Source organism: Garra rufa, chromosome 23 (assembly GCF_049309525.1).
Source record: "Garra rufa chromosome 23, GarRuf1.0, whole genome shotgun sequence".
In the NCBI taxonomy this organism is placed as follows: Eukaryota; Metazoa; Chordata; class Actinopteri; order Cypriniformes; family Cyprinidae; genus Garra; species Garra rufa.
Window position 1 is genome coordinate 23,691,201 of NC_133383.1, and position 10,872 is coordinate 23,702,072.

A 10,872-nucleotide genomic window follows, 5' to 3' on the forward strand; every position below is an offset into this window, starting at 1 on the left:
TTATGTATATATAAAGACACACACAAATAGCCTAATTTTTGAAAATATTTACATGTATTTACATGTATATATTTATAGTCATATAATTTATATCATATATAAATATATGTAATATATATCCATGTGTATATTTATATATTCATAAATATACATAAATAATAAATATACACAGTACATATATTATGTACACAAAAACTTTTATTTTGGATGTGATTAATCATATTTAATCACTGCCCAGCACTAATTAAATTATCAATTAAAATTAAGATAAAATAATTAATATAGCAAAGAATTACATGAGCATTTTCAGAAAACAGACAATACATTAATACATTAAAATTTAAATAAATATTAAAAATAAACAACTGCATATAGATCCTTAAAACAAGATACATTACAAAAATACTATATGTATATATTTTTGCATGTTTATTTTTAATATTTATTTTAGTGCTTTCAAATCGATTAATTATGATTAATCGCATCAGAAATAAAAGTTTGCGCTTACATAATTAAAAGTATCTAATTAAAACAAGGTCAATTAAACTGTAAATTAAAAAATCGTTTGGGACGACCAGAACCCTTCCTAGAGATGGCCGTCCGGCCAAACTGAGCTATCTGGGGAGAAGACCCTTGGTGAGAGAGGTGAAGAAGAACCCAAAGATCACTGTGGCTGAGCTCCAGAGATGCAGTCGGGAGATGGGAGAAAGTTGTAGAAAGTCATCCATCACTGAAGTAGAAAGTCATCCATCACTGAAGCCCTCCACCAGTCGGGGCTTTATGGCAGAGTGGCCCGACGGAAGCCTCTCCTCAGTGCAAGACACATGAAAGCCCGCATGGAGTTTGCTAAACAACACCTGAAGGACTCCAAGATGGTGAGAAATAAGATTCTCTGGTCTGATGAGACCAAGATAGAACTTTTTGGCCTTAATTCTAAACGGTATGTGTGGAGAAAACCAGGCACTGCTCATCACCTGTCCAATACAGTCCCAACAGTGAAGCATGGTGGTGGCAGCATCATGCTGTGGGGGTGTTTTTCAGCTGTAGGGACAGGACGACTGGTTGTAATCGAGGGGAAAGATGAATGCGGCCAAGTACAGGGATATCCTGGATGAAAACCTTCTCCAGAGTGCTCAGGACCTCAGACTGGGCCGAAGGTTTACCTTCCAACAAGACAATGACCCTAAGCACACAGCTAAAAGAACGAAGGAGTGGCTTCACAACAACTCTGTGACTGTTCTTGAATGGCCCAGCCAGAGCCCTGACTTAAACCCAATTGAGTATCCCTGGAGAGACCTAAAAATGGCTGTCCACTAATGTTTATCATCCAACCTGACAGAACTGGAGAGGATCTGCAAGGGTGTGAAAAACTTGTTGCATCTTTGCCAAAAAGACTCATGGTTGTATTAGATCAAAAGGGTGGTTCTACTAAATACTGAGCAAAGGGTCTGAAAACTTGGGACCATGTGATATTTCAGTTTTTCTTTTTTAATAAATCTGCAAAAATGTCAACAATTCTGTGTTTTTCTGTCAATATGGGGTGCTGTGTGTACATTAATGAGGAAAAACAAATGAACTTAAATGATTTCAGCAAATGGCTGCAATATAACAAAGACTGAAACCTTTAAGGGGGTCTAAATACTTTCCGTACCCACTGTATATGTGTGTGTATTTATATATACATATAATTATACACAGTACACACATATTATATAAACACAAACTTTTATTTTGGGCGTGATTAATCGCTTTGACAGCACTAATATTTATATTTAACTATTTCTTTCTATTTTCTTTTTATCTTTCTATTTTAATTTAATTATTTATCATTCTACTTTCATTACATTGTTACATTACGCCAGTTTTATTGAATTACTGATAATAACATATTATCATTATATAAATATTTTGCTTGCAATATAAATATTTTGCTTGCGGGATGAAATTAACAAAATAACATGTTTTAATAAATAACAGTTTTTAATAAACTGTTTGATGCTAACGTCGCAAGAATATGCATAAATGGGCCTTTGAGTGCTTTGAGATGGCAACTACCACCGCTCTCTCTTACAGTGTTCCAAATAAAATGCAATCCCACGGTACATTTGAACATCAGCATCAGGCCACAAATACACAGTTTGAGTTTTGAAACCCCTCCATGCTAAATGCAGAGCAGCTGTTGGATGGACTGCAGCAGATCACCTGTTGAGGTGCTTTGATGCTCATCAAAGGCTTCATGCAGAGAGATCTTTCTCTGAGGTCTGGCCCATCTCATCTCATCTCATACGACTCGCAAACTTAATTGTGTGATGTCAGAGTTTAGGATTCAAAGGGACTGTGAGATGAAGCCAACTGATGCTTGGAATTCTCAGAAAGCAAGCAAAAACCTACAACACAACGATACTACATTACATCCCTTTCAAATTATGTGATAAACGGCAAATACTCTCAGTCCAGGCCTGATCGATACAGTGTAATGAATAGCCGAGTTTGTTAATGTCTTTCCCCACAGGTACAATGTGCTGCTCAGACAGTATCTCTAGAAGATTATTCTGCCTTTGGGGAAATAGAGGTGTCAATCAGAGAGGAGATGTTGCAGTAGAATCTCATTCAGCAGATGTTGGGATAGGAGTGTGGGTGAGAGGAGATGAAGAAAGGTTATGAGAGGACATTTACAAGAGAGAAAGCAGGATTTTTCCCATTGTTTTGGTTGACTGAATGACAAACAGTGAGAAAGAAAGACAGAGAGAGTGATTTATAACAACCTCACAGCTGTAATCTTGTCACTGATAGATTTATTGCTGTCAGCTCCTCCCACACACAACTGGATTTACACAAGAGTTCAGCCGAGGAACTTTTAAATCATTGCTTTTTTCTTCTTCTTTTTTTCTAAATTGCAATATATTATAGACCATACATAGTTTAGACTTGATTCCTTCTTAGACTTCAATAGAAAAATTATAAGTGTAAAAAGCAAGAAAATGCTACTTTGCAATTTATTCTATGAATCAGGGTACCAGCGTAGCACTAAAACCCTATTGTAATTGTTAGAATGACCAAGGATCAGCAAGGGGGGGGGGGGGGGGGGGTAGGGCTCAAGTGTCTTATGTCGTTGGAATCCTTGGTGAAATTTTTGGGTATTTTGAATTTTTTGAACCAAACGAGTGCAGGAAGACTGCAGTACAATTCTCTAGACTCTCTAAGTCAATAATTATTAACAAAATGTTTAAATTTACTCTTTGGGAGGCTATAACGGGGTCGTTTAGAAAAGGAACCAGTCTGAATTTACCCCAAATCCTATAAAGCCTAAAGAAAACTCAAAACTTCACAAAACAATTCCACTCTCCTTCGCAAAGGAAGTCAAAATGTTAAATAGGGGCAGGGCCACCTTTAGTAAAATGCCTATAACTCCTGAGGGGAATGAGGTATCTTGGTCAAACTCACAACACATATTTAAGAGCTCAATACGCCTTATTCAGCCCGCCGCCATTTTGAATCGAAAATGAGGCTGTGAGGGATAGCAGTCCAGCAGCGCCCACTGTGGCGTATTGTTGCGTAGATTGTTTAGTCATAAAAATAAAGAGAAAATATAATTTCACAAATTTCCACAGGACAAAGAACTTCAGAAAATGTGTATTATTAAAGTTCGACGGGACATAGGACCTAACTTTCAGATAACAATATTGCATTTATTTAAGAAAATGACTGTGGAAACTAGCCGGTTGGCTAATTGCTAATTTATAATGTGAGCATGTTTATCTTCCTTTAAATGTTTACGCAGAGCTAAAATGTTATGTTTTACTACAACAACTAAACTAAATATCTCCATTTTGTATAGACTACAAAGAACACAAGAGTGTGCTCAACATTTTACTCAGGATTGTTTTTCAAAAACACTGACTGGAATTAGGAAGCTTAAGGAGGGTTCAGCTTCGTCTGTGTTTACCTGGACTCAAAAGCCTCATGAAAAGAAAATCTTGCGATCGTAAATGAAAAAGATATTATTTTTAAATGATGTTTTAAAAATTAACATGCTTAATAGTTTGTGTTAAGAGCCTGCAGTTAGATCGTAAGCCTCTTTCAGACAACATGTTAAGTCATACAAAAAACAGTGGGTAGAAAGTTTATTTTTATACAAAGCGATCAAAAGATAACATTTATTTATTAGTTTGCCATGTAATGTTTGTGTCACGTTGAGAGTAAGGGAGGTCTGGGTCCAAATGCAGGAAGAGGTTTTTATTATAAACAATAACAAAACAAACAAAACCAAAGGGCCAACACGGCACAACTAGACATAAACTGAAAAATAAAATAAACAATATCAGGAACCAAAATCAAGGTCAAGAACTCGGAACACAAAATACACACAAGACGGAAGACAATGCAGCCAGAATGAGTAGTGGGAAATGAGAGTTCTTATAGACCAGATAATTGTGAGCAGGTGTGAGTGTAATCAGTGCTAATGACAAGACAGGAGTGAATACTTAGGGAAGTGCAGTGCAGGGAAGGGAAAACAGCGACCTCAGGTGGCTGAGGGAAAACCCGCAGCCCAGAGTCATGACAGTACCCCCTCCCCACGGAACGGCTCCCAGACGTTCCACAAGTCTGGAGGGAGGAGGAACGGGGGAAGGCGAATCAGGGGGAGGGATGGCGGGCCAGGCCCGTGCAGCGGAGTCACGTGAGCGGACCTCGCCGCCAGAGGAACGCGAGCTGGCCTCGCCAGAGAGCGCGGTCACCGCCGCCTCAGGAACAGCGAGAGCGGTCACCGCCGCCTCAGGAACAGCGAGAGCGGTCACCGCCGCATCACGAACAGCAAGAGCGGTCACCGCCGCATCACGAACAGCAAGAGCGGTCACGGCCGCGTCAGGAACAGAGAGAGCGGTCAACGCCGCGTCAGGAACAGAGAGAGCGGTCACGGCCGCGTCAGGAACAGAGAGAGCGGTCAACGCCGCGTCAGGAACAGAGAGAGCGGTCACCGCCGCGTCAGGAACAGAGAGAGCAGTCACCACCGCATCAGGAACAGCGAGAGCGGTCACCGCCGCATCAGGAACAGAGAGAGCAGTCACCACCGCATCAGGAACAGCGAGAGCGGTCACCGCCGCATCAGGAACAGAGAGAGCAGTCACCACCGCATCAGGAACAGCGAGAGCGGTCACCGCCGCATCAGGAACATCGCCAGCGGTCACCGCCGCATCAGGAACAGCGAGAGCGGTCGCCGCCGCATCAGGAACAGCGAGAGCGGTCACCGTCGCGTCAGGAACAGAGAGAGCAGTCACCACCGCATCAGGAACAGCGAGAGCGGTCACCGCCGCATCAGGAACATCGCCAGCGGTCACCGCCGCATCAGGAACATCGCCAGCGGTCACCGTCGCATCAGGAACAGCGAGAGCGGTCGCCGCCGCGTCAGGAACAGCGAGAGCGGTCACCGCCGCATCAGGAACATCGCCAGCGGTCACCGCCGCATCAGGAACAGCGAGAGCGGTCGCCGCCGCATCAGGAACAGCGAGAGCGGTCGCCGCCGCGTCAGGAACAGAGAGAGCAGTCACCGCCGCATCAGGAACAGCGAGAGCGGTCACCGCCGCATCAGGAACAGCGAGAGCGGTCACCGCCGCATCAGGAACAGCGAGAGCGGTCACCGCCGCATCAGGAACATCGCCAGCGGTCACCGCCGCATCAGGAACATCGCCAGCGGTCACCGCCGCATCAGGAACAGCGAGAGCGGTCGCCGCCGCGTCAGGAACAGCGAGAGCGGTCACCGCCGCGTCAGGAACAGAGAGAGCAGTCACCACCGCATCAGGAACAGCGAGAGCGGTCACCGCCGCATCAGGAACATCGCCAGCGGTCACCGCCGCATCAGGAACAGCGAGAGCGGTCGCCGCCGCATCAGGAACAGCGAGAGTGGACACCGCCGCATCAGGAACAGAGAGAGCGGTCACCGCCGCGTCAGGAACAGAGAGAGCAGTCACCACCGCATCAGGAACAGCGAGAGCGGTCACCGCCGCGTCAGGAACAGAGAGAGCAGTCACCACCGCATCAGGAACAGAGAGAGCGGTCACCGCCGCGTCAGGAACAGAGAGAGCAGTCACCACCGCATCAGGAACAGCGAGAGCGGTCACCGCCGCATCAGGAACAGAGAGAGCGGTCACCGCCGCGTCAGGAACAGAGAGAGCAGTCACCACCGCGTCAGGAACAGAGAGAGCGGTCACCGCCGCGTCAGGAACAGAGAGAGCAGTCACCACCGCGTCAGGAACAGCGAGAGCGGTCACCGCCGCGTCAGGAACAGAGAGAGCAGTCACCACCGCATCAGGAACAGCGAGAGCGGTCACCGCCGCATCAGGAACATCGCCAGCGGTCACCGCCGCATCAGGAACAGCGAGAGCGGTCGCCGCCGCATCAGGAACAGCGAGAGCGGTCACCGCCGCATCAGGAACAGCGAGAGTGGACACCGCCGCCTCTCCGCGGAAGAGCCTCTCCGCCCCCACCGCAAAGCAGGGACGCATCCGTGCAGTCTCGGCCCTACGAGCGTCCATCTCAGCCAGGCAGGCGTAGATAAACTCGAAGCGAGTAGCCGACGCCGCCTCAAAGGACATTCCCGCGTGTCTGGAACAGAGCGGGTAGTCGCCGCCGCCAAACGGGGAAGCTTCGCCTCCCCGAAAAAAATCCTCCCCGCTGGACCCATCTTTGCTGGCTGCATTCTGTCACGTTGAGAGTAAGGGAGGTCTGGGTCCAAATGCAGGAAGAGGTTTTTATTATAAACAATAACAAAACAAACAAAACCAAAGGGCCAACACGGCACAACTAGACTGAAAAATAAAATAAACAATATCAGGAACCAAAATCAAGGTCAAGAACTCGGAACACAAAATACACACAAGACGGAAGACAATGCAGCCAGAATGAGTAGTGGGAAATGAGAGTTCTTATAGACCAGATAATTGTGAGCAGGTGTGAGTGTAATCAGTGCTAATGACAAGACAGGAGTGAATACTTAGGGAAGTGCAGTGCAGGGAAGGGAAAACAGCGACCTCAGGTGGCTGAGGGAAAACCCGCAGCCCAGAGTCATGACAGTTTGAGGTCAACCACTTTTAAAATTGCAAAATGATATTCAGAACATTATTTTTTGTTTCTGTTTCGCTTTAGACAAGGAAAACGTCATGTTTATCGTAATTTCATAATAAAGGTCGGGAAGATGCTTATGACTAATGCCGCGTTCCAGACAACCCGTAACTCGTGTTTTTCCGACCTTCTACCAGTGAAAGTGCACTGAAACGGCAGTCAAACCCGTGACTTCACACTCGTGAACTCGTACTAGATCGATGGACTCCCAGTTACGAGTTCTGACGTAACATAGCCCGCGAAACAACAAAGTCAGCCCTAATGCGTGCGGTGTTTATGCAAGTGGCACACGGTGGAAAAATAGAGCTTAGGACAATATAACGTTGCAATCAAAAAATTAATAATAATATAAAAATAATAGTAATTCATAAATGTGCCCAGGCAACTTGGCGTGACTTGCCTGGAACGCTACAAAGTCGTAAGTCGTGGTTTGAAGTGGTGATTTACCAGTTAAAAAACCTGCCTGGAACGCAGCACTAGCTGCAGGCTCTTATCACAAACCATTAAGCATTTTAATCTATATAACATCATTTGAAAAACTCCGTATAAGCGTTTAAAGGAAGATAAACATGCTCACATTAGAAATTAGCAGTCTTTCCGCAGTAATTTTCTTAAATAAATGCAATATTGTTACCTGAAAGTTAGGTTATATGTCCTGTCAAATAATCCACGTTTTCTGGAGCTCTTTGTCCAGTGGAAAAATGTGAAATGACCTATTATTTTACATTTATACGATCTACATCCCGAGACGCAACAATACGCCACAGTGGGCGCTGCTGGATTGCTCTCCCGCACAGCCTCGTTTTCGATTCAAAATGGCGGCTGGCTGAATAAGGCCGCGATCAAACCGAACGCGTCTTTTAGTTCTAAAAACGCGAGGCGCACAGCACTGCCTTTTTTTGGTGACTTTTAAAAAAGAGCAGTGTGCTGCGGTTTTTTATGTTGCTAGGCAACGACCAAAACAGCCGTCCTGTCAGTCAAATCAAAGGATTATAGCGCAAGCGCTCTAAAATCTTTGGTTTTTGCTGTTAATTAAACTGTCATATTAGCAGAAACCCCCCAAAAAATACAGCTCCGGGTTACCCACGACAGACACCAAAAGTTTCTCCTCCATTTCTTTCAGTCTCCGGACTTTTTAAGCAACGGTAAACTTTCGTCACCACAACAGAAGGCCCGCCTCTCCATTCATTCGATTGGACAATGGAAAAAACGCGAATGACGTCAGGCGTTTTTCCGCTCAGAGTTGCTTTTTTTCAACTTCAGGCGCTCAGAGCGCTTCTGCAAAAACGCGAGGCGCCCAGGGCGCATAAGCAGCGCGCAGAACGCTCACTGCCAACAGAAAACCATTCAAAAAAGGCGCCTCTCACTGCAAAAACGCGTTCGGTGTGATCGCGGCCTAGGGCGTATGTGAGGTCACAGGGAAATAAAATCGCAGCACATAGCCACTTGGTGGTGCTATAAGAGGAAAAAACTAAAATGGCTATAACTACGCAACCATTCTCACCATTTGTCCTATCAACATGAACTGTGCATGGTCTTGGTCTAATTTGCTAAAATTGTATAAATTTGCGTATCTCAAAAAAAAAAAAAAAAAAAAACATGGCCGCCATTGGCCGATGAAGTTTAAGCACCTATTAGATTTAATTTATAGCACCTATAACCGGTGTCGCCAACTGGCAAGGGTCCATGCGGACCGTGAAAGCTTTTGACATAATTAAATAAAAAATGCCAAACCCTAATTTCTAATCAATAAATGTATATCAAGCACATCAGGGTCAGCGTTTGGGTGCAATCTTCCGTGCAGTGATGAGAGCAGAGATCGGCGCATTGCGTACAGACAGATGTAGCTTTCAGTGAGTGAAAAACATTCGGTGATGGACTTTATTATGTTGGGGTTACATTGCAAAATATTGTAAATAAAAGCAATCTGGTGCACTGCAAGCAAATCTAAAGCCCTGTCCCAAATGCAACCCTAAACCTCACTTTCGTGATGCAATGCCACTTTGACTGTCAGGTAGAAGTCTGCAGCGGAGGTCGCCCCAGTGCGGGCTCGGCAGAAGTGCATCTCGATGGCGCATAGCAGCTGCAAAGGGGGCACTCGTGAGCACCCTTTCGAATGCTAAACTGACGTATTGGACACCAGCTATTGTAAATCTGCAAGACCGAAAGTCAAAGTTATTTGCCAAATGGCAAATAAAATGTGCCATTTGGGACAGGGCCTAAGGCTACATACAAAAACCTAGACAGCTGACTTGTTGCCTCGCTGTCTTATCTGGCAGCGACTTCACAGGCAGCATTTGCTCACAAAGGCACCTCACAAAACTGATTTCAGGTATGCTTCTGAGGCAGCATAATGGTTTAATGATCGTTAAACAAAATAGAACGAGTTCTGGTGATAACTAAGCGAATATTTAATTACTATAATACTGATTTCTCGCCAGAAATAACAAAAGTGCAAAAAGTTGATGAAAATATATTTACACCAAACACAACTTCAGACACAATCCTTATTTTTTTTTGCTCAACCATCATGGAATGGAACACACAGGATTGTAAGATATCAAAGGCAGCGAAGGATACATCTATGCTGCCTTCAAAAATCGACCAGAGGAAGGTATCTCAGGAGACAGGAAGTGAAGCTAACATTGGATTTTAACGTGCCTTGATGCCTTCCTTCCTGTGGAGTATGTCATCCAAAGGCAACATTTTCCAGTTTTCGGATGCAGCCTAAATGTAATTGACATTTCACAAATTGACATTTCTCACTAATTTTAACATTTAATTTTAATCATGACAGCCGTATTGTTTAATTGTGCGTGCCTTCTTTTGCCCCTTTCTCTTGAATTTATAAGGGCAGTTTTGTTCATTTTGGTGGCATTTTGTTAATAACAAAGTTATATTTATGTGTACCATCTTACCATTTATAATTTAATAACTATAACTGAGTTGATATACACTGAATACACTAAATACTATATACTACAACTATATAAGTCTAAAAAGTATCAGTATTTTATTATTATTATTATTTTTTAATCAGCATTCATGCATTAAATGACTGAGAAAAGATTTCTGTTTTAAATATTAAAAGCAGTTTTTTAAAAGAATGCTAAGCGTTTAAACTTTCTATTCATCAAAGAAGCCTGGAAAATAAAATATGAATAAAGGATTTCTGAAGGATATATATATATATATATATATATATATATTAGGGGTGGGCATAGATTAATTTTTTTAATCTAGATTAATCTAGATTAAATCTTGGAATTAATCTAGATTAATCTAGATTAAAATGGCTAATTTGAATTCTGCTGAAGGCATTCAGAATATGTGTGCTACCCAAATAATGACTTAAAGTCTTTGAGAATGGATCATAAAGCTCATAAAGCTGTTCTATGATAATTTGTTGATGAAAATAAATTATGTTCAATTAGATGTACTTGTGTTTACTAACTAACAATGAAATTATTTTTTCTCCCTATTAGATTGTGTTTTTTTTAACGTCAACACCTACCCAGCCCATTACATGTTACACCGTACTTTTATTTTGACAGGTTGCCGTGAAGTTTCTGTGTCATACAGTATGATATGATGTTAGTTTTCTCAAATGAAACGGTAAAAGTGACACTCACAGAGTCACAGCAGTTTGGGAGATTGAGTTTATCTGTTCATGTGAGATGAAAATGCCAAAAATTACCGGGAGCGTCACGTGTGTTTCAGTATGCGTGTAGTAAAAGCTCGTCTCCGCATACATAC